Source organism: Pipra filicauda, unplaced genomic scaffold, assembly GCF_003945595.2.
Source record: "Pipra filicauda isolate LSUMZ 115617 unplaced genomic scaffold, ASM394559v2 scaffold477_size481170_pilon, whole genome shotgun sequence".
In the NCBI taxonomy this organism is placed as follows: Eukaryota; Metazoa; Chordata; class Aves; order Passeriformes; family Pipridae; genus Pipra; species Pipra filicauda.
The window spans coordinates 45,743-73,100 of NW_024104617.1; the positions used below are offsets into that span (position 1 = coordinate 45,743).

A 27,358-nucleotide genomic window follows, 5' to 3' on the forward strand; every position below is an offset into this window, starting at 1 on the left:
ACTAGTGTAAATCCCTCACAAGAAGCATGGCAGAGCTCCTGTTCAGAAGACATAAGCAAGATATGGAAAATGAGGTGGTAACAGCAGAGCTTGTCAGAGCTTCCAGCTCATCTTGAAGAGTCTATAATTCAGCAATGAAACAGCAAAATTCCTAAATCAGGGGAAGACCAGATTCAGAAGTATTATTCTGAGAAAGACCCTGCGTAAAAAAGTTTTACAGTCCTAAATTTGTAGGATACCCTGCAGCTGTTTTGCAGCCCATTTCTCAAGTAGTAACACCAAATGAAAAATAAAATAAATTTAAAAAATCAATAAAAAGAAAAAAAAAAGTGAATCTGTTGGGAACAAAGCTAATAGGATTCATTTTTCTCATCTGTATTCCTGAATATAACGGTATACCATATTCGAATGACCTTCTTTTTTTACCAGTTTAAGCCTTCTACTTCAAAAGACTAGAACTTTTCTCCTTTCCTTCAAAGGAAATGAATCTGAGGAATAGAAGAAAGTAATTTATGACATGCTGCTTTGTAATACTAAAAATGTATAGTTCTTAAGGACTCCATCTGAGTCTTTAGTCTTGGATTAAAACCATCAGTAATATATTATAGAATCACAGAATTGTGCAGATTGGAAAAGACCTCTAAAATCATCGACCATTAACCCAGCGCTGCCAAGTCCACCAATAAACCACGTCCCTAAGTGCTACCTGTCTTTCAAATACCTCCATGGAATCAACCACTTCCATGGGCAGCCTGTTCCAGCACTTGGCAACACTTTCCATGCAGAAATTTTTGTCTAATATCCAATCTAAACCTCCCCTGGTGTAACTTGAAGCCATTTTCTCTTGTCCTATTGCTTGTTACTTGGGAAAAGAGATCAACCCCCAACTCACTAGAAACCTCTTTCAGGTAGTTGTAGAGTAATAAGGTCTTCCCTCAGCCTCCTTTCCTCCAAGCTAAACACCTCCAGCTCCCTCAATTGCTCCTCCTAAGATTTGAGCGCTAAACCAGTCATTAGCTTCATTGCCAGGATGCCATTGGCTTTCTTGGCCACCTGGGCCCACCACTGGCTCATGTTCAGTGGCTGTCGACCAGCATACCCCAGGTCCCTTTCTGCCAGGCAGCTTTCCAGCCACTCTTCCCCAATCCTGTAGCAATACATGGGGTTGTTGAGGCCAAAGTGCAGGACTTGGTATTTCGTCTTGTTTAACCTCATGCAATTGGCGTCAGCCCATTCATCCAGATGGGCTCTCCAGATCCCTCTGTAGAACCTTCCTACCTTCCAGCAGTTCAACACTTCTGTCCAACTTGGTATTGGTGTCATCTGCAAACTGACCGAGGGTGCTCCCAATGCCCTTGTCCAGATCATTGATAAAGATATCACAACTGTCCCCAGTACTGAGCCCTGGGAAACACCACTTGTGATTAACCTCCAGCTGGATGTAACTCCATTCATCACCACTCCCTGGCCCAGCCACCCAGAAACTTTTTCCACCCAGAGAAGAGTCCATGCCATGGGCAGCCAGATTCTCCAGGAGAATGCTGTGGGAAACAGTGTCAAAGGCTTTATTAAAGTCCAGGTAGACAACATCCACAGCCTGTCCCTCATCCACTAGACAGGTCACCTTGTCATAGAAGGAGATCAGATTAATCAAGCAGGACCTGCCTTTCCTAAACCCATGCTGGCTGGGCCAGATACCCTGGTTGTCCTGTATGTGCCACGTGATGGCACTAGAGATCATCTGCTCCACTTGGTGCCTCACTAGCACCAAGGTCACACTGACATTATCCTCTGCTCAAGGAGCTGCGTGTACCAGCCACTCAATGAGATACTCTCTGAAAAAGAGGAGAAATCAAAATATTTTCCTCACATTAGCATGGATGAGATGTGTAAGAAAGCCTGAGAGATTAAATATTTTAGCAACCATGCATGAACTCAAAAGGCAGCAGCACAGCCATCAGTTACTTAAATGTTTTATGTTGAAATAAGATTTAGTGCTGTCCTCAGTGAATCTTTTTTTTAGTTAGAAAGAGAACAAATGTATTTTCTCCACATTGATTTTTTAAAGTCATCTAAGAGTAATTGATTACAAAGAAATCTATAAAATAAACAAGCAAACAATATAGCAATATATATCAGAATTAGCAAAATATATCAGAATTACCAGCAGGGGAGATGGGAAAAATTATTTTTTCCTCCATATTCACGTTCAAGAATATGTTGTTCTGTCACCAATGCTAATCTCCTTTGACATAAAGAACCTGCTTTAGAAACGACACTCAGCATCTGATATGACAGATTAAAAAGTCCACCAAGTGGTTCACCAGGAGCCCTGCTATCACTGCTAAGGTTATTACTTCAGGATAAACCCTGTTTCATTTACAAGCTCACTTTTTTTCTCCCAGTGCTGACTTTTGATTTAACAATCTTGTTTTCTCTTTTGTGATAGTGGGGTAATTCTCCTGTGAGGAACTCAAAAATCATGATCATGAGACTGGCTGAGTTTACTGAAGGAAGCTTCGTTCTCTCTCTTCCCTCCTGGGGCAACCTCTCTTCCCCTCCTCCTTTTTGAAATTCAGCTGCTCAAACATCAGTCATACATTCATAAACCATCCTCTTCTCCACCCTCTTAACTCCACTCCCACAACCTGGCACATCAATATCCAGAAGCAATTGTCTGAGTGGGTGATATTTAATCACTATCATGACTAGTATCACAGGGATTAAGCTACGGTCCATTCGAGAATTAGCTTTAAGGCACATTAGCCCCCTGAAGTGCTAAACTCTAAACCTTTTTCTTCTGCTTTGTCTAGTCTGTATCTTGCAAAAATCTTTACTGATGGGTGCATTGCATAATTTTCAACCCATACTTGGTTACAGAAATGGAATTAACTGGCATGGTCTTTTAAAAAAATTACAACTGAACTTTCTTTTCAGAATGTAATAATGCAGGATGACAAGCTTCCTTTTAATAAAGAAACTCTTTTCTGCTGCCTTTATGAGTTAAGGCAACATTTTCGCTTATTCGTAGATCAACTTGTTGTAATTAATCAATTTATTATTGCAGACTTTTGTACTATCCTATTATCTGCATTACAACTTTGGGATGAACCAGATGAAAATAGATGATTGAACATGTTGATCGAAGTCAGCAGTCAGCATCTTCTTAATCTAGCATAGTTTCTGACTTGGTGGCCATACCTAATAATATACCATCTGATCAGATTCTGCTACACTCATATCTTTAATAAGCCAGTGCAAATCACTTTTACCATGGTGCAGTTCCTCCCACTAAGGATTTCTCTTCCAGCAGTACCAAATGCTTCGCCATTTGTAATGCAGAATAGTCTATCATCTCTGAGAATAAAGGCATCCCATCCAGTGGGGAGGGTTCAACTTTGAAAAATTATAGTAAATGTTTGTGTTGTTTAAAAGGAAGGAATTTGCTGGATTTTTTTTAAAGCCAAGTTTATACTCCATGCCTCTCTTACTCCAATTTTGCCTGTGTGTTGCAAAATGAGCCGTTATTGCCATGCTCAGTACTGTGTTAAGGGTCTGAGGTGATTTCATAAACAAGGAACTAAAATGCGACCACTGAGCTCTTTCAATTGTCACTTAAATCAGATTACGACCTAGGCTTTTCAAAGGTGAATAGGAGATTGTAGACTAAACATTCAGCATCACTTACATTAAATCCCACAGAAGAAAAACGTTTTGAACTCTTTAGGAAGCAAAAAAAGTTAATACTTCATTTTGCTGTGCATTCATGCTGGGATTTTATCACACATCCAGACCATAAAGCGTCTTTAGCAGAGAAACTCTGCTCCCTTCACCACTTATATTATTGTAAATTATTTTGAAATGTTAAAGTGCTACTACTCAAATAAAAACATCTATTATTGAGATCTATGGATTTGTATTATATTAGTACTCGGGTCATGAAATCATAAGAATTAACATTTCCTTGAAATGAAAGCATGAAAACATGATTCTGTGAGACACAGTCCTTGTTTTCCCGAGTGCTTCATTATAAGTCAAACTGAGCTTTGTAATTGTCTCTAGGTGGAAGGTGGGCTGGAACCTTTGTACACAATCAAAACGCGGTCAAAGTGGTTCATGACTATGAACCACGTAAATAAATACAAGGTATTATCTTTAGATGTTACCTCTTTCATTTGTGTGGAAAACTCAATATATTATGTGCATACAAGAAAAAAGCAACAAAAAACCAAAATACTTGCTGTGTGAGAGATCCTTGAAATGACTCAACTATACAGTGAAAAAATTCAAAATCAAGTGACTGACCACAATGCCTAGAATAATTTTCATTTCCTGAAGTCAATATAGTAAATTATATTATTTAGGTCTTATACCCAAGTAACAGGGAAAAGTATCTGAAAATATTATGAACAGAATTATTCATGTCTATGCCACTGCTAATGATCTGAACAGTAAAAATCAGACATTCAAAATCTGAACCCTCAATCAGCGAGTGATGTAAATTTTTCAGCCACATTCACTTAACACCCCTCCCTAAAACAGTGAGACAGAAAAGCTCCATGTCACATCCCTTCATGCTGCATTGGGAACATAGATATCCTATCATCGTATTTCAGACACAGAGCAAAATGGAGTTTAAAATAATATATAGGAGAGAGAGAAGTATATAAACAATTCAAAGCATAATATTTCACCATACACTTGAGATTCTCTGATAATTATCTTTCTTTACTTTGAGTCAGACCAGTACTCAAAAGGCCATAAGGGCTTAAAAAGATTTCTTCTGTCTAGTTTGAAGATAAATATAACCCTATTGTACCAGATGAAGTATACCAGATGAAGTTCTTGGGATGGATTGCTTGTTTGGTGAAGACCCCTAATACATTGAGTAGTGCTTGTTCTTATGACAAAAAATTTTGAACACACAAACTTTTAAAGCATTCTCGCATATATATTTTTATTCTGCTGCTTCATATACTAAAGAATAAGGGCCACAGGCCTGCTTTCAACTTAAATATTTCAGAAGCAGGTGTTTGCTTATATTGGAAAAATGACATTTTAAAAATATGTATTTTAGATACAGGGGGAAAGGATGTCTTTTTACGGTCAGTGTTATCAAGTCTCCCTTCAGCTTCCCATCAGATGCCTGGGTAGTGGAAAGGAATTCTGTGACGATAGAGAGCATCTGGAACAGGCTGACTTTTCTGGGATAACTGGTTTGTGAATTGGTTAGCACAGTGCTATTAGGGAGAATGGATCCAACTTCTTCCCAGCACAGTCCCTGACAGCACAAGCACGATAGGCAAGGAAGGACCTCATCATTACTACCCTCACAGGCACAGAAGTCGGGAACAGCATTTGAAAAAATTACTTAAAAGCTTTTATTCTATTTTACATAAAATAAATTGAGAAATCTTTCAGTGTGCTCCCTGGACTTGAGTTTCTGCACTGCCACAAGAGCTCAACTCTTCTGTGTTAAAGCTGAGCTTGCGAAAGCCACCTACTGAGTGACATGAGTGAGCGTTAGCCCCACTGAGGGTGGAAGTCATCACATCTACACCTTTAGCAGGTTGAAAACTACATGTCCTGAGGTCAAATTCACATTAAGTCTCTCCAATCTACAGCCAGGGGCTACTGCACAGCCTATGTTGTGCAGCACTCTGTTGTCCAAACTACTGTTCCTTTGGCTAAGGAAAGATAGGAAAAGAAACCTGGAAGGAGACAAAGGGGAGAACTCCCTCACATTTTGCCAATCTGGTGTTTGACCACACTATTCTCTCACCACCCTCTTTGAATATACTTCTGTGTCTGTCAAGCTGGACACACCACTACAGACAGAAGTCTGAACCAAGGCTTATTGGTGGGTTTTACCCGATGTATTTTAAGTTAGAAGCATGTCTGACAGTTAAAGCAAGGTCGGATTCCGAAGTGGGGAGTGGTGGATAAGTTGTCTGACACAAGTCACAGCCTTCCTTATAGAAGAAAATATGGACACAGAGATCTATCTGAGCTCTCAAATTGGGATCTTTGCTTTTCTGACAAAGTAGCCTGAACGTATCTTGGGATGGTTTTGGTTATGATATTGGTTTATAATACAGATGGGAAAACTGATGGTAAATTTAATTTTTTCCATTTTTTATTGTTATGTCTTATGTTTTCAAAATGCATATGACAGTACATGTTTTTATATATCCAGTTTGTGTCCAATTTTTTTTGAGGAATACATTTTCAGTACTCTTTAAAAAACAAATCCATTTAATACCTTTCCAGTGATCCTTGAAAATATAGGGTATACTTTCTGCCCATCATCTTGAGTATGCAAAAACGAAGCTGCAGTCACACAGTCAAAAAAATGCATTCACAAATGCCCACATGCCTCGACATTTCCAGTGCTCAGTATGCTATCATCTCCTTCCTGAATCAAAATTATCTCCCTTTCATCTCCAAAATACTCAGTTAAAAATCAGAATTTGATGGATGCAATTCTTCTAAATGATAGCCCAAGTCTTTGAAGTTTGATTTTCTTCCTTACCGGAGATGCACAACAGGCTCCATGTTTTCTTGCAGCATAAATTTGTTTAAATTCTAAAATAACAAGACCTTAATGGAACATAAAATGATTACATCACTGTAGATAGCTCTTTGCTGCCAGTCACTCCCTGGAGTCTTTGCCATGCATGGTTCATTACACAGGAAATGGTTCCAGTTGCCTTGTGCCCCAGTCTTAGCTTCTAAGTGCTATTCCTTCATGGATCATAACATCTGCCTTTTTATTCCCAGACTTTAAAACATCAGACTGCTAAACACATTTTAGTATTTCTTGGAATTATGGGCATTTAATCACTACATTCAAACAGTCAAGCAGACCAGATAATACATGACAGTTGGTTGAACAGGGAACACTTGTTCATCTTCTCAGTGCTATGAATAAAGGAAAAACATAAGGTGCCATTTTGGAGGCTATAAAGAAAACAGCATTGGAGCATAACTTCAAAAAGAGTTTTAGTCATTGAAACCCAACAGCCGAGGGCAACAAAAATTTCCCATGGAATTAAAATTCATAGCTCTGGCAAACCTTTTGTAGAGACAAGGGGTAAAGTTCATGCATTTCATAGCTTCACTAACTCTAAGAAACAACAGTGCCTTTATGTACTTCTGAGCTTTTCTAAAGAAGAGATCCTTCCATGGTTAGACGAGATAAGAAATAATGCAACACAGATACAATACTCCCATACTTCTGAGCAGTATAACATGCATATGGCTTGGCTAGCAGCTATTCTGCAACTTTGGTTGAATTACAGTGTTTTAACAGTAAAGAGCTGTCTCCCACCTTGAAGAAACACTAACTGCCTTTTGCAGTTTGGCTTCCTGTTAATTACGGAAAGAAGAAGCTCTGCTCAAAATGGATGCCTGGGAAGACAGAGAGAAGTCTGAATAGTCAGGCCCCAATAGGGGTCTGGCAACAAAGCCTAGAGAGGAAGTTAAAAGGATTAGCACTATAACACTGTTTAGCATTAGTACTCCTCTCTCCCAATCTGACCCAAAACCATCTTCCTCCTACTAAGCCTGCCCTTCATCATTTTTACTCTGCTCAGACTGTCACTTGAGGGACAGTCACACCACTGTGCCTTATGAGCCTCTGATACAGCTTGCTCATTAGCTGTATCTGCATTTTAACACCCTCACTCAAGATGAGCCTGGCTAGGAAAGTAGTATTAGGGAAATGAGCAGTACAAATGCTAATTCAAGGGTATCTGTGCCCTTGCAAAGCAGAAGCCTCTGCACTTGCTGTATGTCTTCCTGGTAGTGTTTTAGTTCAGGTCAGGAGTACATTTTTAAGCAACCTCCCAATCCTCTCCACTAATCAATCTTGGATTCATATCTCTGACTAATGATGGAGCACATGAAGTTTCATCCTCTCAGATGAAATAGCACAGATGGATAAGCTCTAGATGAGCACTTAAAGCTGCTAATGAATATCCAGTCTTCAGGCCCTGACTATAAGGAATAAAGTATGGGGCAAAATGTGTATAGTCTGGGTACTGGATTCTCTGCATTGATTGTTTCATTCTACTGATCTGCTATTAACTGGTCCAGAATGACTTGTTAATTTGGACACAGGCACTGAGTATGTTAAAAGCTTGTAACCTTCAGAAAAATCTGACCAAGAATTAAGGTGTAGGCAAGTTTGGAAAGTAAGGAACATAGAATTTCACAAATAGAATATACAGGAAAATGTTATGGAAATGAGTGGGAAAATAAAGAAGATACTCATGACTGGAGTCCTGGTTTATGAAGATAAAAATGTGTGGTATGAAGTTGGGAACATTTCTTGCCACAGGTAAGATTCCCATTAAGATTCCTCCAGGGTGTAATACAGGTCTCAACCCTAATTACATTTTGGATGGGAGAAATAGTTTTGAAGTTAGCATTTTTGAAATTCCATTTGTCAGTTTGTGTTCTCATTCAGTTTACTGTGACTAAGTATCATTAAGTAGCACTTAAAATATGCTGTCGTGTGAATTTTGGTGAAGAAATCATCCCTGGCTGCTAGGAGACTGTAGTACCACTCTGCTAACCTTAGTTGATCACATCCTCTATAAAGGTTGAAATTCATCTCAGCTGACTTCAGATCAGAAAAACAACGTAAAGGAAGATTTTTCTGCATATTTTATACAGCCATCTTTGAATGGCTATAACAGATGTCAGGAAAAACAAAGCCCACTCAAAATGATATTAAATTTTAGTTCATCTGATGAAGTAGAGGTGTCCAAAATATAGAAGCCTACAGATGACAAAATTCTACTAATCCTGAGATCCATTTCTACGCAATAGGCATTTCAAGAAACAATTGATCTGATCAGTTTTGGATGGTTTTAGGGCAAAAAAGAATCTTATTCTGGAAGTACCTATATCCATGGACTATAAAAGAAGCCTGAAGCAAATGGGCTAAGACACAGGCATCCCACTGTCAGTGACTATATAGTCAGAAGACTGCCATCACAAAAGTCCAGTATATCCAGAATATTTTCAGTTAAATCAGTACACTTCCTGGAATGCAATCATGCATGGTTTAATCAAGATTAGAATAGCTTATTAAAAGAGAGCATCTCATAATATTGCCTAAAACATCACCAAAAAACAAAATAAAAAAAGCCAGAATCATAGAACGGGTTGGGTTGAAAAGACCTTCAAAGATCATCTAATCCAACATCTCTGTTACGAACAGGCACATTACTAGATCAGGTTGCTCAGAGCCCCACCCAGCCTGACACTGAACACTTCTAATGATGGAACATCCACAGTTTCTCTAGACAACCTGTTTGAATATCTCATTACCCTTATAATAAAAAAGTTCTTCCTTATATCCTAAATTTACTCTCTTACAGTTTAAAACTTATTGTCCCTTGTTGTCCTTTGTCCTATCACTACACACCCTTGTAAAAAGTCCCTCTTCAGCTTTCTTGTAGGCCCCCTTTAAGTACTGAAAGGCCACAATAAAATATTCTCTGAGCCTTCTCTTCTCCAGGCTGAACAACCCCAACTCTATCATCCTGTCCTCATAGGAGAGGTACTCCAGCCCTCTGAACATTTTTGTGACCCTCCTCTAGACCTGATTCAACAGGTCCACACTTTCCTTGTGCTAAGGATCCCAGACCTGGATCAGCACTCCAGGTGGGGTCTCACCAGAGCAGAGTAGAGAGGTAGAATCACCTTCATCAACCTGCTGGTCACTGTGCTTTTGATGCAGTCCAGGATACAGCCGGTTTTCTGAGCTGAAAGGACAACATTGTCAGTTCACATTCAGCTTCTCATCCATCACTATCCTTAGGTCCTTTTCCTCAGGGCTGCTCTCAATCCACTCATCACTCAATTTATATTGATGTTGGGCATTGGCTTGGCTTTATTAAGTTCACCTTGATCCACTCCTCAAGCCTGTCAAGGTCTCTCTGGATGGGATCCCTTCCCTCAGGCATATCAAATGGGTCAGTGAATTTCTTGCAAATGTTTAATTATATGCAAATTCCTATAAATGGCTTCTTTTAAATCTATGGAATGTCATATTTGGATTTCCTGTTAAAGTTTGTTTTAAAAGGTGTGGCTCTTATAGGCAATATACTCTCTTGCTGTCTCACTTTGTAAATACTATTTCTGTTTTAGAAAACAAACACTTTCATTTTAACCTTTTTAAATAAGGATCAGAGGAGTACAAAGCAAACTACAAGTTATTGGATTTAAGGCTAGCATGAGTTTTTTATTGTTTTCTTTAAAATCCTGAAACTACTGCAGATGCCTTTCCTCTACATCCCATTTCATCATGCTGTATTAGACCTTGCTAAAACACTAACACAGCACCCCTTCACTTACCCTGACCTCTCAGACAACAGCAGTGCTCAATATTATTTCCATTATTCTGTATTGTTCTGCCTAGATCAAACCTAGGTTACAAAATATCTTTCACCACAACCTATTTAAAGCTTTTCTACCCCTTTTCTTCCTTAAGTTAAAGTGAACATACCACATAACACCAGGAGGCTTCAACTCTGTATGTCAATCCTTGCATAGTTTGAAGATAGATAACACAGATGATAAAGATTAGTTATGCAAGGTTTTTTTTTTTGCAAAGGCCTGACTGTGCAGGTCCTCCTTTATACATCTCCTCCCTTCCTTGATATAAGTAATAAGCCACAGATTTAGACTCAGACATCTAAAATCCAGTTAGTAAGGCAGATAAACTTGTAAATACTTGAGTGAACACAATTTTTACTCTATTTTTTTTTCAAACCGTTTTTCAGACTGAAGTTTCTGTGTTTGTTACTAAGATTTGTTGGGACAATTCTTGTGGTTCCTGCAGCTGATTCACTCAACTGCAGGAAGACTTCACTGAACTTCTGGGCACTTTGGAGGTAAAATAAACAGGTACTAGAGAACTAGAAGCATAAATTGATTTAGCCTGTGTCCTCTCCCTGAGGTAAATAAGGGATGTAGAGTGGCTGACATGAAAGTAGAGCTGGGGGCCTATTTCATATTATGCCTCTGTTGTTATATTGGGAGACTTGGAGGTTACCACTCAAACAAGATGAATAATAAACTCCTCAGCTGCAGCATGGACATATGGAGACATGAAATTGTAACAGAGTCACAGACTGACCCGAGTCCAGGATTCCTGCCTCAGCATATTTGCATTTAAAAGATAAAGATAAACCTGCAAAATATTAAAAATACAGCCTTGTACCAAACCTTTGAAATGATGCTTTAAACCACAGCCAAATTTTGGCATGGTACACATCTGTGAATTATTTCACTCACTGAAGCAAAATGCTCTGAGTCTTTGAAAAATGTGGTCAATGTATCTTACATACTCAAAGCTAAACTGATAATGCATCTAGAATCTGGATAGGAATGCTCTGGGTCAGATTTGGGGATTTAGATTTGTTTTATGGAGCAGCCTTTCTTAGTATGAGCATACTCCACTTCTTATTATCATTTGCAATTTCCCCCTAAATAAATAATTTCTTGCTAGTGCAAGAACACTAGCCAGTTTTCTTCCTTATTCTGAGTTATTCTGGAGGCTTTTATCGCTTTTTATCTTTTATACCATCTCAAAAATTTTATGAGATACTGTGACTCATTTTATAACTTGTACAGTTAGGATTTGGAAAGTGGATGTTCCTCGTACACTTCTGAGCTACTGGAATTTGTTCAGTTATTCCAATTCTCCTTACGTCTATCTCTGAAACTTCTCCTGTCTGTAAAACAAAGTACTGTTGTATGAAGAGTCTCTTGATTCATACAAGCAGACTTACACCAAGAGCCTTCCTTATATTTTCTTTTTTAAAAAACGGAAGTCTTTCAACAACAAAATAGAAGCAAAACCCCCAAACACTACAGTTTACCTATGTGCCATTTTGCATCCTGCTTCTGAAATGAGAGTTTACCAGGCCAACATATGTGACCAATAACTGCTATTCAAAGTTAAGCTCTGGAAATTGTGACTGACGTGGAGCCAGGCATTCCTTTAGACAAGGGAATTATCAACTATAGACCAGCCAAAATAAACTCAGAAATTTCCTCTGGGTGTTAATCACTCCGAGTATCGTTCTTTCCCACATACTGGGCAAAGATTCTTGACCTTCTGATTTGGAGCAAAACCACCCCTATTAATTAAATAATTTGTCCATTATCACCTGAAGACATACGTAACCTTTTCACCCTACACAAGAAAGAACACACTAAGTAAACAAACGTCTATTGTAAATATGAGCAAATCCCCAAGCTTGCTTCATTTCCTGCAGTGCATATGCCATCCTAATACCACTTAGTGTAGGTCTGCACAGCATAGCACTTTAACACATATCCTTTAAATCTCCAGTAAATGTCTTTGCACAGAACTTTCAAATGAAACAGTCCAAAGTTGGGAAAACTGATTGTCAGTCACCTTTCAACCATAACTTACGCCTGGTCTGAAGTACGGCATTGTACATCTGTCCATATCATATAACCTTCTAACTGAATCATATCTTTTATAGTACCTTTTACTGAGATGACATCAGCAGACATCTTTATCACAAAAACTAGCTTTTTCCATATTACCGCTGTAATGAAATTATGTAGGAAAAGTTTTGGTTTGGGGAGTAAGACTTTTGCAAAATAAAACAATGGGTTTGGTTTTTTGTCTGCTAAAAGTCAGATTGTCACTTTTGCAGGATGAGTCTTTGTTCACACAGTGGAAGATCATCAGGAGTAATGGTCTTATATTTGGAATGTAGCCCTTTTTTCACAGCACCTTATGGTAAAAATTATTCTCAGAATTTTTTATATTGATGCTGTCCCATAAGTTCAGCCAACAAACTTCAGAAATGAAGATGCCCAAAGTTATTGATATATTTTACTTTTTAAAGGATTATGTATACCTCTAGCCCTCATGTGCCAGGTTTCAGTGTCTGCTAGAAAACATTTATTTACACACACTATGTAATGACCTCAAGACTGAAAAAGCCAGAAGCCTTGCAGTTTGATCAGAAAACTAAGCCTTATATTTTAGATGCTTTTACTGACATTAAAATACCCAACACCCCAGAATACTACAGTATCTTTTTAAAACTCATTTGAAAGAAAAGCCTGCTAGGAAAATAGTTTTCCATAGGATTTATAAAACAAAAATGCATTGATCATCCCATTATACCTTTACACTGTAACGCAAAAGTGCCTGTAAAGAACAAGTACCGTTGGGAATGGTTCTTTCAAGAAGAGATAGGCCAGGGAGTTTCACTGAGATAGAACTGGAATTCACAATGGCTGCTGTGAGTGTTTAACACCCTTTGTAAGCCTTCAGACGTCTTCTTTATCCTCCTTACCTTTCTTCTTCTGCCTTCCTTCCTTTCACCTCCAAGCTCTTGAAGTTTATGAACTATTCCTCTTTCCTGCGTTTGTGCTTACCAAGGCAAGTTCTGACTTTGTGCCACTGAAAAATCCTATTTTCATCTTCGAGGTTTTCAAACAAGGTTGATTCTCAATTGGTGGATAAATACTGCTTTCTCTGCTTTCCTAATGCAATTTGAAGAAGAGAACCAGTTAACCTTTTCTTTCTCTGCAGGCTCCTCCTGGATTCCTCTCCCACATAGTTGTTTTCCCTCTGGGCCTCTCTCTGTCCCTCTTTTCTGTACTTTATTTACTGAGTAACCTAGTCGAGTCTCAGAAATGCACCCCAGTATTTTAAAATGTACAACTCTCAAGTAAAATAGAGCTGCTTCCCCTGTTGTTATGTAGGAATATCACATACACAGCGAGAGCTGCCCCTTTGTTTTTCTTTCTCCTCCCATTCCTTTACCTCAATTATCTCAAAAAAGAAAACATATTTAGTCATCCCATGGCATAGCACCAACTAATGGCACAAACATCTGCCACAAGATGTTCAGAAAGACTAAAATATATTTTCAATCTCAGAATTGTCATGAAAAATTTGCAATTCTAGCTCAATGCTAGAAGGAGGGGAATCGAGGGAATGAGAGGAGACAAATGTGCTATCAGTTCTCTTCTTCATCATGCTCAAACTTCCAGCTGCACATTGGCAGGGCCAGGAGTCCTAGGCTGGCAAAGCCTACCTCTCTGATGAGGTTAAATGCACATTTGAAAAAGGAGGGGGATTGAGATGGCATTTCCCTTCTTTCTCCAAGTCCCCTCTCTTCCCCAAGGTTTACTCCAGAGTTCTGCAAGGTATAGTGTTGTCCAGATATCTGGAGAAGGGGCAGGAGGCCAAAAAAATGTGGACAGCAAAGTGAAGAGGCAGTAATAGAAAACCTAGAGGAGTGTCACGTGGAAGGAAACAAGGCTCTATAAAAAGAGCTAAAAAAATCCTTGGACTAAGAAAGTGTACTGGAATTAGTCTGAAAACTCAAGGGAACGTTAGGCAAAAAAATCAACCCCATTGGTTATTAGTCCCTTTTGGTACATACTTACCTCATCATCTCAAGACAAATAGGGAAATAAAGTGCATTTCTCCACAAATCTGTTTTCTCTGGTAACAGTTTCCAGATTTTCTAAACTACAATGACACAGTCTGTCTTCCTAAAGCTAACTCTTCTACAGTATTTACAGGTATAAATTCATAGAAACAGACAATAGAAAAAGTCATGGAAATAGACAAATTAGACAAGATCCATGAACTAATATCCCAGGGTTTCTGGTCCAGAAAGACAGATGATGCTTAAGAAACAACTCAAGCCTTTTGTGAGCAATCATGCAGTAAGATGAAGTTAAACAGGTTTGGGATTTGTTCTTGTTTTGTTATGTTGGCCAGGAAGCCCCTCTTGGAGGCTATAAAGTAACTTTATCAATGCAGCCACAATGTGAGTTTTACAAAGATAAATGTAATGTCCTGCACTTGGAAAGAAGTAATCCTAAGCAGCAGCACAAGCTGGGGACTGATGGGCTGGAGGAGCAGCTCTGCTGAAAGGGACCTGGGAGTGGTGGCAGGCAGTGAACTGAATGGGAGCTAATGGTGTGTCCTGACAGGAAAGGCGGCCAGGAACCTCCCGGGCTGCACCAGCAAGAGTACAGTCAGTACCTCAAGAAATATGACTATTTCAGTCTACTTGGCATTTACAAGACTACACCTGGAATACTGTGACCAGTTGTGGCCCCCTTGGTTGGAAAAGTTGAGAAGGGTTCAGCAAAGGCCCCTGGGATTATTAGGGGTTGGAAAATTTGGCATACAAAGAAAGGTTGAAGGAAACATGTTTGCTCAGCCTGGAATACAGAAGGCTCAAAGGGGATCTAATAACACTTTTAAAATATCTAAAAAGTTGGATATAGAGGAAATGGAGCTCCTCTCTTAACAAGGATACCCGGTGACAGAAAAAGAGGCAGTGGGCAAGAGCTGCTTTGAGGTAAATTCTGTCTGGATACAAGAAAAAAAAAAGTCTTCCCCATGAGAGCAACAGGAAATTGGAAGAAGCTGCCCAGGGAAGCAGTGGACTTTCACGTGCTCAAGATTGTTTGACCAAGTTGCTGTAGTGACCTGTGTTGAAGAGAAGATCAGACCAGATAATCTCCAGAGTACAATCAGAACTTTCCATGAATCCCTATCCGTGCAGTCTTGCTAGCTATGTGAATCCTGTTGTCAGCCCACAAACGTCTTCTCCCTCTAGCATGAGGCTTCTACTCTGGGGATATGCAGTATTTATTTCCAGTCATTGATAATCTTTCATAAGCAGTTTACACTTTAGTTCTCTTTAAGAGAGGAGGCACATGGGAGGCAAGAGCAGACTTCTCCCCTGACAATTTCTTTTGCAGTCAAGACATTCAAGGAGAGTTATAGTGTGGGAGGATTTTTTAACCTTCAGTAACAAGGCTTAATTAGGGATCAAGAGCAAATGTTATAGCACAGAAGAGGCACCTCTGAACACTCATTCATATTGGGCTTTTGTTCCAATTAAGCTGGTTAACAAGGGATGTAAGAGTATTTGCAACTGTAGTATACTCAAAGACTTCAGATAGCTATTACAATTTTAAATTTTACTTAAACCGAAAAATCTCAGTAAGCAGGACCTTTTGAAGATTAGATGTATTTGTGAAGAAATGGTGAGGAAATTCTGCAGCTCTTACTTAGCTCATTAAAATATTGCAACGCTGCAATGAACAAGCTCAGGATAAAACTCAAGAACAAATTTCTTAGTCTTCAAGAAAATAGGAATCAAAATGAAAATTATTAAAAAAATGAATTGGGAAAGAAAGCCTGGTTTTGCTCTCACACTATCACCTGATCTGTTAAGCATTTGCCACAGAGGTGCAAATTTACTCACAGACATACTTGAATAACTACAATAACCTCCCCAATAGCACTGACTTCAGCAGAAGCAAAATCATGCTTCAGAGTTGCCCATTTTGGATCAAGAAAGGCTACGAAGTAAAACCTGTAACCTTGCAATGCCCTACACTGGTAGGGTATATAAGTAAGGGGCATTGCTGTGAGAGGGTAGGTAAAGCTAAGGAAGAAATGGAGCTTTCCTTTGCTAGCACTTATCAATATACTGTAACAGCAATAGATTATTTTTCCATTAGAGCGAAGACCAGTAACATTTAATCCTCTGGTTGTTCCCTGATGTACCACAATTTGAATCCTGGCAAAAGCAAAGGCTTGCCTTACAAGTCCAGATGGTAGCAGAGGAAAAAAACCAAAACAGTATAAACATAAACATGAAGGAAAGCCCCTGTGACTTTGTTGAAAACGAAAAAAAACCCTCAGTTTTTCCAAAAGAAATACTGATGGTTTCACATGAGACTTTACCTTTCAGGAAAGTATACGGCATGATTCCTTTAAGCCACTCTATTTTACAAAAGCATCTCAGTAAAGTTAAGAATGCTGTTTTCTAGCAATTAAGTACCTCTATGGGAAAGGTGTACATGCCTGTATTAGTTACCACAAGCATTCTGTATTCATGAACTTTAATGAACATTACATGCAAAAGGGACAACATACCTTTCAGAATTTGTAGCTATTATTTTGTTGTGATTAAATTTGCTCCTTTTTGTTGGACAGAGGACATATATAAAAGGGAAGCCTATTTCAGGAGGTTTTTGTTTTGTATCAATTTTTCCCAGATCTCTAGATTTAGCCTGAAGGATCCTTTTAGAGAGCAAGTAAATATATATAAAATATTAGGACAACACTGCAATGCAAAAAGGATGTTAAATTGCTCATCCAAGGAGATGACATAACAAATACTGACATAATTTCCAAGCAGCAAAGCAAAACTAGGTCAAATCACATTGACCTATCTAACATAATAAGCCCTTTTTTTCAGATTTTTACAATGTAGACTGTGTCTGCAGGCATTAATGTCCCCTGTTATCAATGTATAGTGTTGTCACTCTGCTTTAATGTCTTATCACCATGTTGTGTTAATTAGACCAAAACAATACAGTGCACTTTTGAACTGCTTAACTCCCAGTTTGAGATCTCTGTCTAAACTATAATTCTGAGGTTTTCCAGTTAGAAATTATGTCATTAGCCCTTTATTTCAATAGATGATAGCAAGGCTGGTGGGATAGCATAGATTTGCATACAGGTCAAAACCTAAGTTTCCTAAGTTGCTCAAAACCAAGGTCCACGTAGCTGACATCTCTCAGCAAGAGAAGTACACACTAATTTCAATGGCATTTAACATAAGGCATAACCCAGGAATACACGTTCTCCTGAGTATCACATGGAGAAACCTGGTCTATGCTTGGCCATTGTGTGTCCCTGTGCAAGAGCTTTATTCACATGGAGTGCCCTGAAAGGAACAGTCCTTTTCCTTGCTCAGGGCAGCCTTCCCTTTCCCTACTCTGGTTGTTTCTCTGCAGGTCAGATTTACAATACAGGTATTTTTCAGCGAGACTATTAACAGAGCTGTGTAGGTTTCTGCCTACAGCCTCTTGCGACTCCCGCAAGAACAGAAACCTGAGAAATAAGAGAGATACATGTTTTGTATCCCTGCCTCCAGAGCTGAGGTGGGACTAGAGCCCAGGATGAGGGCTTGAGACCTCACTACCCAGGAAGCTGGAGCTGGTTGAAAAGGAGCAAAAAAGCTGGCAGGAGACAGATACAGACCTCAGTGGTCAAGAAAGGAGAAGCTGTCAGAGTTTACATCTTCCTGTAAGATACACAGATTTTGCAACAGGAGCATAATCTTGGGGAGAGAAAACCCAGTACAATCTAATTATAAAAGCAAAACACCCTCCAACACTTTTTAAGCTTGCTTGGTGATGAAGAGTTCCTTGAAACTGGGATACTGGCTGTTCTTATGATGAAGTGGCTGGATTTGGCAACTGCAATTCTAAATACACATATATAGGTATAAAAATGAGTAGTGTTTCTCTTTTTTTCTTTTTTTTTTTTTTTTTATGTCTCAAATTATCTCTCAGGAAGAAAAATCCCCAAACTTATACACAAAACAAAACAAATTAAAAAGAAAAAAAACCCCAAAACCCCAAAACCTCAAACCGAAACAAAATCACAAACAAGAGGGAGCATGTTTTAATATGCTACAACTGCTGAAAAAAACACCAGAATTTTTCTGAGACCGATTTTACCATAAAATACTGGTTTCTCAGCATTTTTGGAAGAAAATATCTGTCTCAGACAATGCTCAAAATAAAGGTTATTAAAAAAACCAACAAAAAAAAAAACAGAAAGGGAGATCCCAGGATGATGGGGGGGGGGGTATCTCATCTAAGTATGTTTTCTCTTCACCTGAGTCTATGAAGTCTATCATCTTGCTGGTATCACATATGAGTCCGCCCTACTGTTCTGGTGGTGGGGTGTGTCTCTCTGAGCTCCTGCTGCAGCTGTTCAGTAATGAAATACCTTGCAGACCCATAGAGCCAAGTTAATGCCATTAGTCATGGGCACCTGCTAGGGGTGAAGGGGTGCCAAAGGGAGGCTGGAGGCCCACAGGTGCATGGGCAGCACAAAGGTGGCCTGGGTGAGGCATGACGGGAAGATGTTGTTGCCACCGAAGTCATGAGAAATATGTCAACCTACCCATCCCAAAATAGGGAGTGACTGTCATAGAGTGTTACCAGCTTCTTTCTGGGGCCATGAAATATTACTCCATAAGTATTTTCATTACAGTCTATCATATTACAATGAAAAATCCTATCAGCCCCATGGATCTCCTCATTTACTCTCCTACTAAGCCAGGAATAAAACCTTGGACTTTCTTTTATTTGTTTTACTATCTTAAAATTGTTCTTGCACCCAGCTATCTCAACATTTATGCCATCAAAAAAGTTTTATCACACTTAAGGGCCAAACAAATATTGCCTCTTTGCCAGCTTTTTTGTCTTCCCACATACCCCTTGGAAGATAAAAATAATTATTATAAACAACCATGACACAGCAGTAAAGAATTTTGAAGAACTATTTTTACTGTTTAGAAAAGAGATCAAAATCAGCTTCCTACCCTTTAGCACCTTTCCCAGCTTTCAGACAGGGTGGATTCTGCACTGCAAGCCAGGGATCTCAGGGATATACAGTAATTCCTTACAGCTTGCTAAAGCATTACAAGCTCTAAGCTGCACAACTGTAATAAAACTTTGAACCAACAACAGGCTAAAGAATGATGTACCCTAAGAAGTCTGAAATTCAGTTCAAACAAACTCCAGCGCACATTCAAAAGGGTATTCACACGGCTGTATGTGAATACTGGTCTGCTCCTTTCTCTCAGCTCACTCTTCACCCACAGCCAAAACAAACTGTTTCTCGAAATGCTGAAGTATTTATTGAGCTTCAGCATATTCCCTGAGCATTTACCACCACAAACTCCTTGTTCCCAGCATTTCGTTTTCCTTGACCCCAGGCTCCAGCAGACCCCTTACCTCTGGTGCTACTCTGTGGAGAGACTCTGAGGTCTGACAACTTTTTGCAGAGCTCAGAAGCTGTTGAAACTCTCTGTGGCACTGCCTGCCTCCCTGTCCCTCCCCAGAGGGAAAGTCCTGGGACCAGGCAGCAGTGGGAAGCCGGCAGCCAGCACAGTAGAGGGCTGGGCAGGCAGGAGGGGGGGAGCTGGAGACAGATCTCATCAAAGGTAGGAGGCCTAGTGGGGATCAGAGAGACAGAGATACGCATCTAAATAATTCAGGCGCTAATAAAAGCTTTAGGTTGGGTTCTGTTCAAGATGTGAGACAAAGCTGAATTTCAATGTATTTCAGGCTGCCATCAATGAAGAATGCAGTGTTACTTAATAATCCAACACTGACAAACCAATATTATTTTAAAAGTATTCCACATAAAGTTAATGAGGAAAGTGGCTATGCCTGGATTTGTGCTTTTATAGCTTTAGGTTGAAATTCTACCATGAGAAGATTTTGAGAGCTTCAAGTCTGACCTCTACAGGAAGGCTGCTGAAATAGGTACAGTACCTTGGGATCGCAAATTGTACACAGAACTTTTAGAAACTGGAGAAAGGTAATGGATCAGATGCACTACATAACGTCATTATCATCATTGCCTCCTGAAGCCATGTTTTAAAAACACAACTCCTAGTAGCATCGTCTGTGACAATTTGCTTCCTATAAATGCTTTTTTGCAAAGTACATAGACAGTACAGCAACATGAGAAATAGCATGAACATTTTTATATTCAAAAGTGTAAATGGGGTTTGCTTCTGCTTTTTATTATCCCTCCCCCTTCATTCCCAATCTTCCCTATGATCTACTCTTGCAGAGTTACAGAAACAAGCCTTACTTTGAAACTGATAACATCCATTTGCGTTTTGTAAAACCGATGTTTTTAAACGCCCTGATTGGTGCCACCTTTTTCTAATCAGAACCAACCACTCTAACAAACTACCCTTTGTCCTGGGATCCCATCCCCTCAGTTCCCACCAGCCTACAGCACATGTTGCTATAGCTACCCTGCATGTCTATTTACCACACAAGTGATCAAAGCGAGCAGACAACACACACACACACACACACACACACACACAAAAAATCCTCGCCAGGCTTCCTACCGAGCAGTGTCCAGCACTAATTAACTGATACACTCCCAGCCTGCAGACTCTGTACACTTGTTTTCTTTATTCTGCATGGTACACACACAAAAAAAAGCAGCATTCTCCAAGACGCTCATTCTTCCCCTACAGACAAAACAAACAACAAAACATACCAGGATCAACTTTACAAGAGAATTTCCTAACACAAGGCTGAGGATTACAACACTTCAGGATAAGAATACAGTTTTTCTACAGAGGAACACATTAAGAATTTTAAAAGGTATGCAAAGGAAAATAGGAAATAAGAAACACATGCAAAGAACCTAAACAGCTGGAAAGAAAGGGGGTGATTTTGAATTTTGCATATGCTTTGCACTGAAACTGTATGCAGCCTTTATTCACTTGGTGAATTATACGCATGCTAAAAGCCATATGACTGTAGTCATGATAAGTCATTGTAATGGTTTTATGTGCCTTAGAAACACAGTTTTTCATTTTTAGGTGGCATGTCAGTTAACAGTTGTTTAGTTGAACCGCCTCGATCAAAGTCAATGGTACTTCAATAGGAAGAGACTGAAATAAAGAGTTGCGTTTGTTGTCAATGACACTCCACGCTTCAGGGATATGTTGTGGTTGAAAGTGAATGAAAAAAAAGTATTCAAATTCATCAAACATTTGATTTTCTGTGAAGTAGACTCAGGAAACTTAAAACAGAGCCCACAGTGCCCTCTCCAGTTTTGCAGCAAACTCAGGGAATCTAGCCATGTAACTGTGTCCAGATACACAAAAACTCTACCACATGAAGGCTGAGCATCTTCCCAGGAGTTTCCGTTGTTTGCAAGTTTCCTTACTTAGGATATTTATTTTTTTAATATATATAAGTAATAAACTGAACTGAGTACTCTGCAAAGCAAATGAAGTGTTACCTGTAAAAGACTTTTTTTCTTGTCTATTATTTTTTGTTTTGTTTTGCAACCATGTTAGATACCTTTAAAAATTGCACTTCTGCTTCCTAACGCTAGTCTTACAACATGCTGGCACACACAAATGGATATATTTCCTGTGGATGCTTAAACTTTTACAGGTACATGCTGACAGGTATATTTTCCCTTATAGGATAGAAATTTTCCTATTTTGGTTACTGGAGCTTATTTGTAAGGTCGTTCTGGGAGACATTAAGAAGACCCATCTTGCTGAGGTGTTCAATTATCACCTAAAAATGACTGCTCGTTTATACTGTCTCATTTACAAATCTCAACACAACATTTACACCAACTCCTGTCACCTGTTAGAGACTATTGGACTGGCAGTAGTAAGGTAGTAAGGTGGGCTGAATCTTTTCAACTCAACAGGCTGCATATTACATTTCTACAGTAATTACTCCACTTCTGTTGGGAAAATTAGTGCATTTGTCTTGCTATATACTGTTATTGTTTAGGACCTGTGGGTTGCCTTTGGGTCAGATCATCATCAGCACAGTACATGGTTTTATTCCAACAGCTGCAATACGCTGCCTGCTTGATGCTTAACTCAGCTACACCAAATTAAGCTATAGTCCCACCAAGAGCCTCTGAAAGTGGGAGTACTCACTCCCAGAGTCTGAGAAAAGGAAGGAGTTAACCCTCCCCTTCATTGCCTTATAACCAGCTGGTGTAAGGATAAGGAAGGGAGCATGAGGGAAGGGCAGGGAAAGCAGCAGGACAGGTAGGGAGAGAGGTTTGTAAGGTGGAGAAGTAGGTAAAAAAGAGCTCTCTGTTGCTCTGAATAGAAGGGCCACGGAAAAGTTACCCTCTACATATTCGTCTTTCCCATAACAATTTCCAACTAGAAGCAGGAGTGAAGGCTCCAGCTGCACATGACTTGCCTGTTTCCAAGTGTCTGCTGTAATGGATTTCCTAAAGGTTTTATACGGTTAGTTCATAGCCCATCACAATCTTCAGTTCCCACTGAAACAAGAGTTCTGCTGCCAGGGGCTGCTGCACACAGCACCCCCAGCTCTCTGCATTTTGCCCCTTGGGCCCTAGAAGCGTCCACAGACTTTCCCTGCCAAACTGAAAATATTTGTGCACAGCAAACCAACCGAACGCAGAGAAATACTCTCAAACTGTTCCCTTGGCACGGGAGAGAGAAACCGCACTCACAGGCAGGTGTTTAAACAAACTCTGGCCGCGCCCCAGCTGGGTGCTCCCCACCCGATCTCGCTCCCCTCGGAAGAGGCACGGGGGCCCCCTCGGCGGCGCGTCCCCCTCCCTGCGCTCCTGCGGGAGAGGGAGGAGAGGCAAGCACCTACCGGGACGGGGCAGGCCCGGCAAGAATGAGCCCGCCTGTGCCTGCACCTCTCTTCAGGATGGAATGTCTCTCCACCAACCCACCCCCCCCCACTCCTCCTCTCTTGGAGGGGAAGGGAGGGTATGTGTCTGCCTTAGCATTTCCACCCTCTCTATTCCGACTTACTTGTTTTGCTTTTTTAACCCACCGTCTATGAATCTTCATTACCCATGAAGCCCTATTCTTTAGGTAGAAATATTTCAGGAGAGTAAAGAGCACGTTTCACAGAGCACTTTATTATTACCATCCTGTAACATTTCTGCTTCTTTCACATTCCTCATTGGCAACCCCCTGTGCCAAAGTACCCTCTTGTGGTGATAATGATTTCTGATGACTACGTGCATCCAGCTGACCAACTTGAGTATATAAAATGCCCTTCATTGTGCTTTGCAAGGGCAAGAATTCCCCTCTCTCTTTAAAGAGCTATAAAAGGTGATTGTTTGGCTAGTGGAAGCAAGAAATACCTTTCCTCTTCCTATCACCTACGTTCTCTCTTTCTTCACCCTTCCCCACCTCCTATAACTTAGAGAAAACTGGTGTAAGGAAGCTGGAATTTCCCACCATGGGTTCAGAAAGTGAGCAGAAAACAAATGCTCCATTTGCACTACAGGTGCAAAATCCTCACACATGCATTCCCTGGACATGTACTATAAAAGTCCCACTGAGAACTGAATGACTAACACCCACACAGAAAAGAACCTAGAAAACTTTTCTCATTTCCTCATATTTACCCATTACCTCCCTAGAAAATATGTTAAGAGCAAGTTTCAGAAGTGTATTGGCAAGGGTTTTTAAACTGGGACAGATCCTTGATTCGGTCTTAAGGTAAAGCCAGTTTTTCTTGCTCCCACAAGGCTCTTCTAAGCATACATTGTTGCTGTAAAACTATGAACAACGAGAATCAAAAAAATTTTGTCACTGTGCCTTTTAACTGCAAGAACAAGAATAAAAGCTCCTTTTGTCCCCTCAGGTGAATAGAAGTCTTTAAAAAAATCTCGTTTGAATAATCTTAGAAAAAGAGTCCCTAGAAAACCCATCCTAAAGTACTTTTGTGAAGCTGTAAGACAGCTTGAAACTACTACATTTTAAAACAATCAGAAGATTAAAGCACTGGCAGGCAAGGAACTCATGCAGTGCTCTTTAATAAATTGTCCCTAGGCTGAATTATTGGCATATTTAGGATTATAACACAACAAGTTCTTTCACATGTCACAAACAGGCGCTGCGAGGCAGCCTACACAATGCACTTAAACCATGGCAAACTGGAATTGATTTACATACCTCGCAAACCGCTTCCATGCTCCCTACAAGCCCAAAATGCACCATGACCTGCATGGCATCCCTGTCTACTGGGAGGATTAAGAAAAAAAAAATTAAAAAAAAATCTGTTTTTTTTTTTTAATTTTTTTTTCCACGCTGGAAACTCACTTTAGACAATTTTGAGAAAAAACGAGGAGTTCAAAAAAAGCAGCCAAGCTCCGCAGAGGTTGGAACCGGTAGTACCCGGGCCCGGCGGGAAGAGGCTCCTTACCTGCCTCATGGTGAGATTCCCATCATCCATCCAGCCGGCAAGGGGCTGCTCACACCGCGCTGCTGTCGGCAGGGCAGAAATCCATCAAGTTTCCCACCGTAATCAAGTTTTCCTCCCTCCTCTTCCTTGTCTATTATTTTTTTCCCCTTTTTATTCTTTGCTGGGGGGAGTCTTACGACAATGTCAAGTTTCCCAACCTTCTTTCCCCAGCCTATGAAAAGTCGGGAGCAGGGAGGCAACTGTCCGCCTGGCTCTGATTTCAAACCGTAGCCCAGGGATGGAGTAGTTGGCTGAGCTGGGCCATGGAATAGCCTCGCCAATCAGAAGGAAGGGGAGGGAGGCAGAGCACATAAAGGCTGCTGCCTACACGAGGATTAGGAAAGCTTTCAAGGATTTAAAAGACTGAAAGCAGCTGGAAACAGTGTCTAGGGCTAGAAAGAGGGAAGTCAATTTGCGGTATAAGAGATTATTCCCTTTCTCATGTAACTGCTCTGGGTCTGCTCGAAGCTTAACGGACTGCCAGGACTTCAGCAAGGAGATGTAAATGTCCAGTTGAAATTACTGCAACGTTAGAGTGATGCAGGAACGCTCGACAGCCGCCCGGTAAAGTGGCAATATCCCGTCCGTGTTGGAGCCACATGCGCTCCCGAAGCACCGATTTCCTCATGTCAGATTAAAAAGTAAATTGCTTAATGACATCAGCAGGAAGTAAAATGCAGTCTGCAATTTACACTATGGCCAAGTGCCTGTCTGCCGGAAAGAACAGAGATGTATGTGGGAATCCGTAGCTTTGGAAATGTTTTGTTGCAAAGCTTTATTTGTTTTGGTGGCAAATGTTTAATCATCCCTAACTTCAGTGAGTTTTCTGCTTTCCCTTTTTTATGTAGAGTGATTTCCTCACTTCTGAAGCTTAGTTCCTCGTGTAAGATAACACTGGACCCCAAATGCAACTTTTTTTTTCTTTTAACGAGATCAACTACTATCTGCTGCCCCTCAGTGGCTTTCATTAAAATAAACAAACAAAAGACCAAACCAAAAATCTCAAATCTGAAGTGCCATTGCTGTTTGAGTTACACCTTTCATAGAATTATAGAATGGTTTGGATTGGATGGGACCTCGAGATCTAGTTCCAAATTTCCTGACTTAAAAAAAAAATTGCAGAGAAATACAAACCTGCAAATTCATACCTCCCAACCTTCTCCTAAGTGAAGAAGGCCTTTAACTTAATATCAGTTCAGAAGCCTGTTAGTCTCTCTATTCTGCTCTTAACAGAAATCTGTATTTTGATCTCAGGAAACTATCAGGCAGATCTGATGCCTGAAGAAAAGTCGCAATATCATGAATTTGCTTCTGCAAGGGTTTTATCTACCAATGCAAAAATTAGTCGCTATCCAGAAAATCTCTTATCAGTACAAGAAATCTTATTGAATTGAGCTACAGAAAAAAAACCTACAATGATATGCTGCCAGGATTTTAATTAAAGGCTTCCAAAAATATATTTCCATTTAACTTTTGATAAGCTCCAACACTGGGTATGTCACAGGGAAAGGAAGAAAAGATCTGCAAAATTTGTTTTCCCATTTAAAGACAATAATAATTTTTCTCACAAGTGCAGCAAAGAAAGGAGTTTACATAATACTAGTACTGTCTAGCTGAGAAGCACAGCATGGATGGAGGGAAAACTTGATTTGAACCACTACTGCAATTTATCCAGGTTCAACTGTGCTCTTGCTGGTCCATGTCCTCAGCTGCTTTAATGTATAACACCAACCATCACCAGGGATCAACACAGCACAATGCATAAGGGTAAGACCAACCATCCTCTCTAGCCAATGTGGAGACAACTTAGTGATGCTCCAGTGATGGTCTAGTCCTGCACACTTGCACAACAGCTTGAAGCAGCTGCAATGCACAGGGAGAGGTGCATTAAGAGCACTTAACAGGAATGCTCATCCTCTGTTCCCCAAGTATACCTCAGTGGACACGTGTCACTTGAAATGAGTCTGTGGTATGTGAAGACCTTTTACTGAGGTCAAATCTGGGAGAATCCTCTCCAGGATGCATTGAAAGGAAACATAAAAATGCTTTTCCAAAGTAATTACAGCCTTAAGGCTAAATTTCCCTGGTGAAAGGCATGTAACAAAAAGTGCAAAACTTACAAAATTAGTAAGGATTATAAAGGACTCACCCCAAACCCCTGTATTTGATTTCAGGGTTTTAAGAAGGGGATTCTGAGGACAGTTTTAGAGTTTCACATGGGAACAAGGCAAAAGATCCTACAAGAACTCAAACGTTATAAAGACAAAGCAGTTGCATAACTTTTCTGGAAATGCATGAACAGCGTGCACTCCTTATAGGGTGAGATGAATACTGTATTTTTCTGAAAGTTCAGCAGAATGTGGCATAAAAATATGAGTTAGTTCTATAGGATGAAAATTAACTTCTAGCATTAGAAAAAAAATAAAATAATTTAAAAAAATTGTCAATGATCTATGTTCAGGGTGGGGTGCAGACTAAT

The 27,358-nt window shown here is 39.9% G+C and overlaps 1 protein-coding gene across 1 annotated transcript in view; it reads right to left on the bottom strand.

Annotated features, from left to right (window-relative positions):
* LOC113990327 (E3 ubiquitin-protein ligase Midline-1) overlaps positions 1 to 25,050 on the bottom strand; it is a 48,728-nt gene extending 23,678 nt beyond the window's left edge. Inside the window, exon 1 of the mRNA XM_039386250.1 lies at positions 24,841 to 25,050. The gene's annotated coding sequence lies outside the window, so the exon portion shown is untranslated. The remainder of the gene's footprint in view (positions 1 to 24,840) is intronic.
* Positions 25,051 to 27,358: the final 2,308 nt, after the last annotated feature.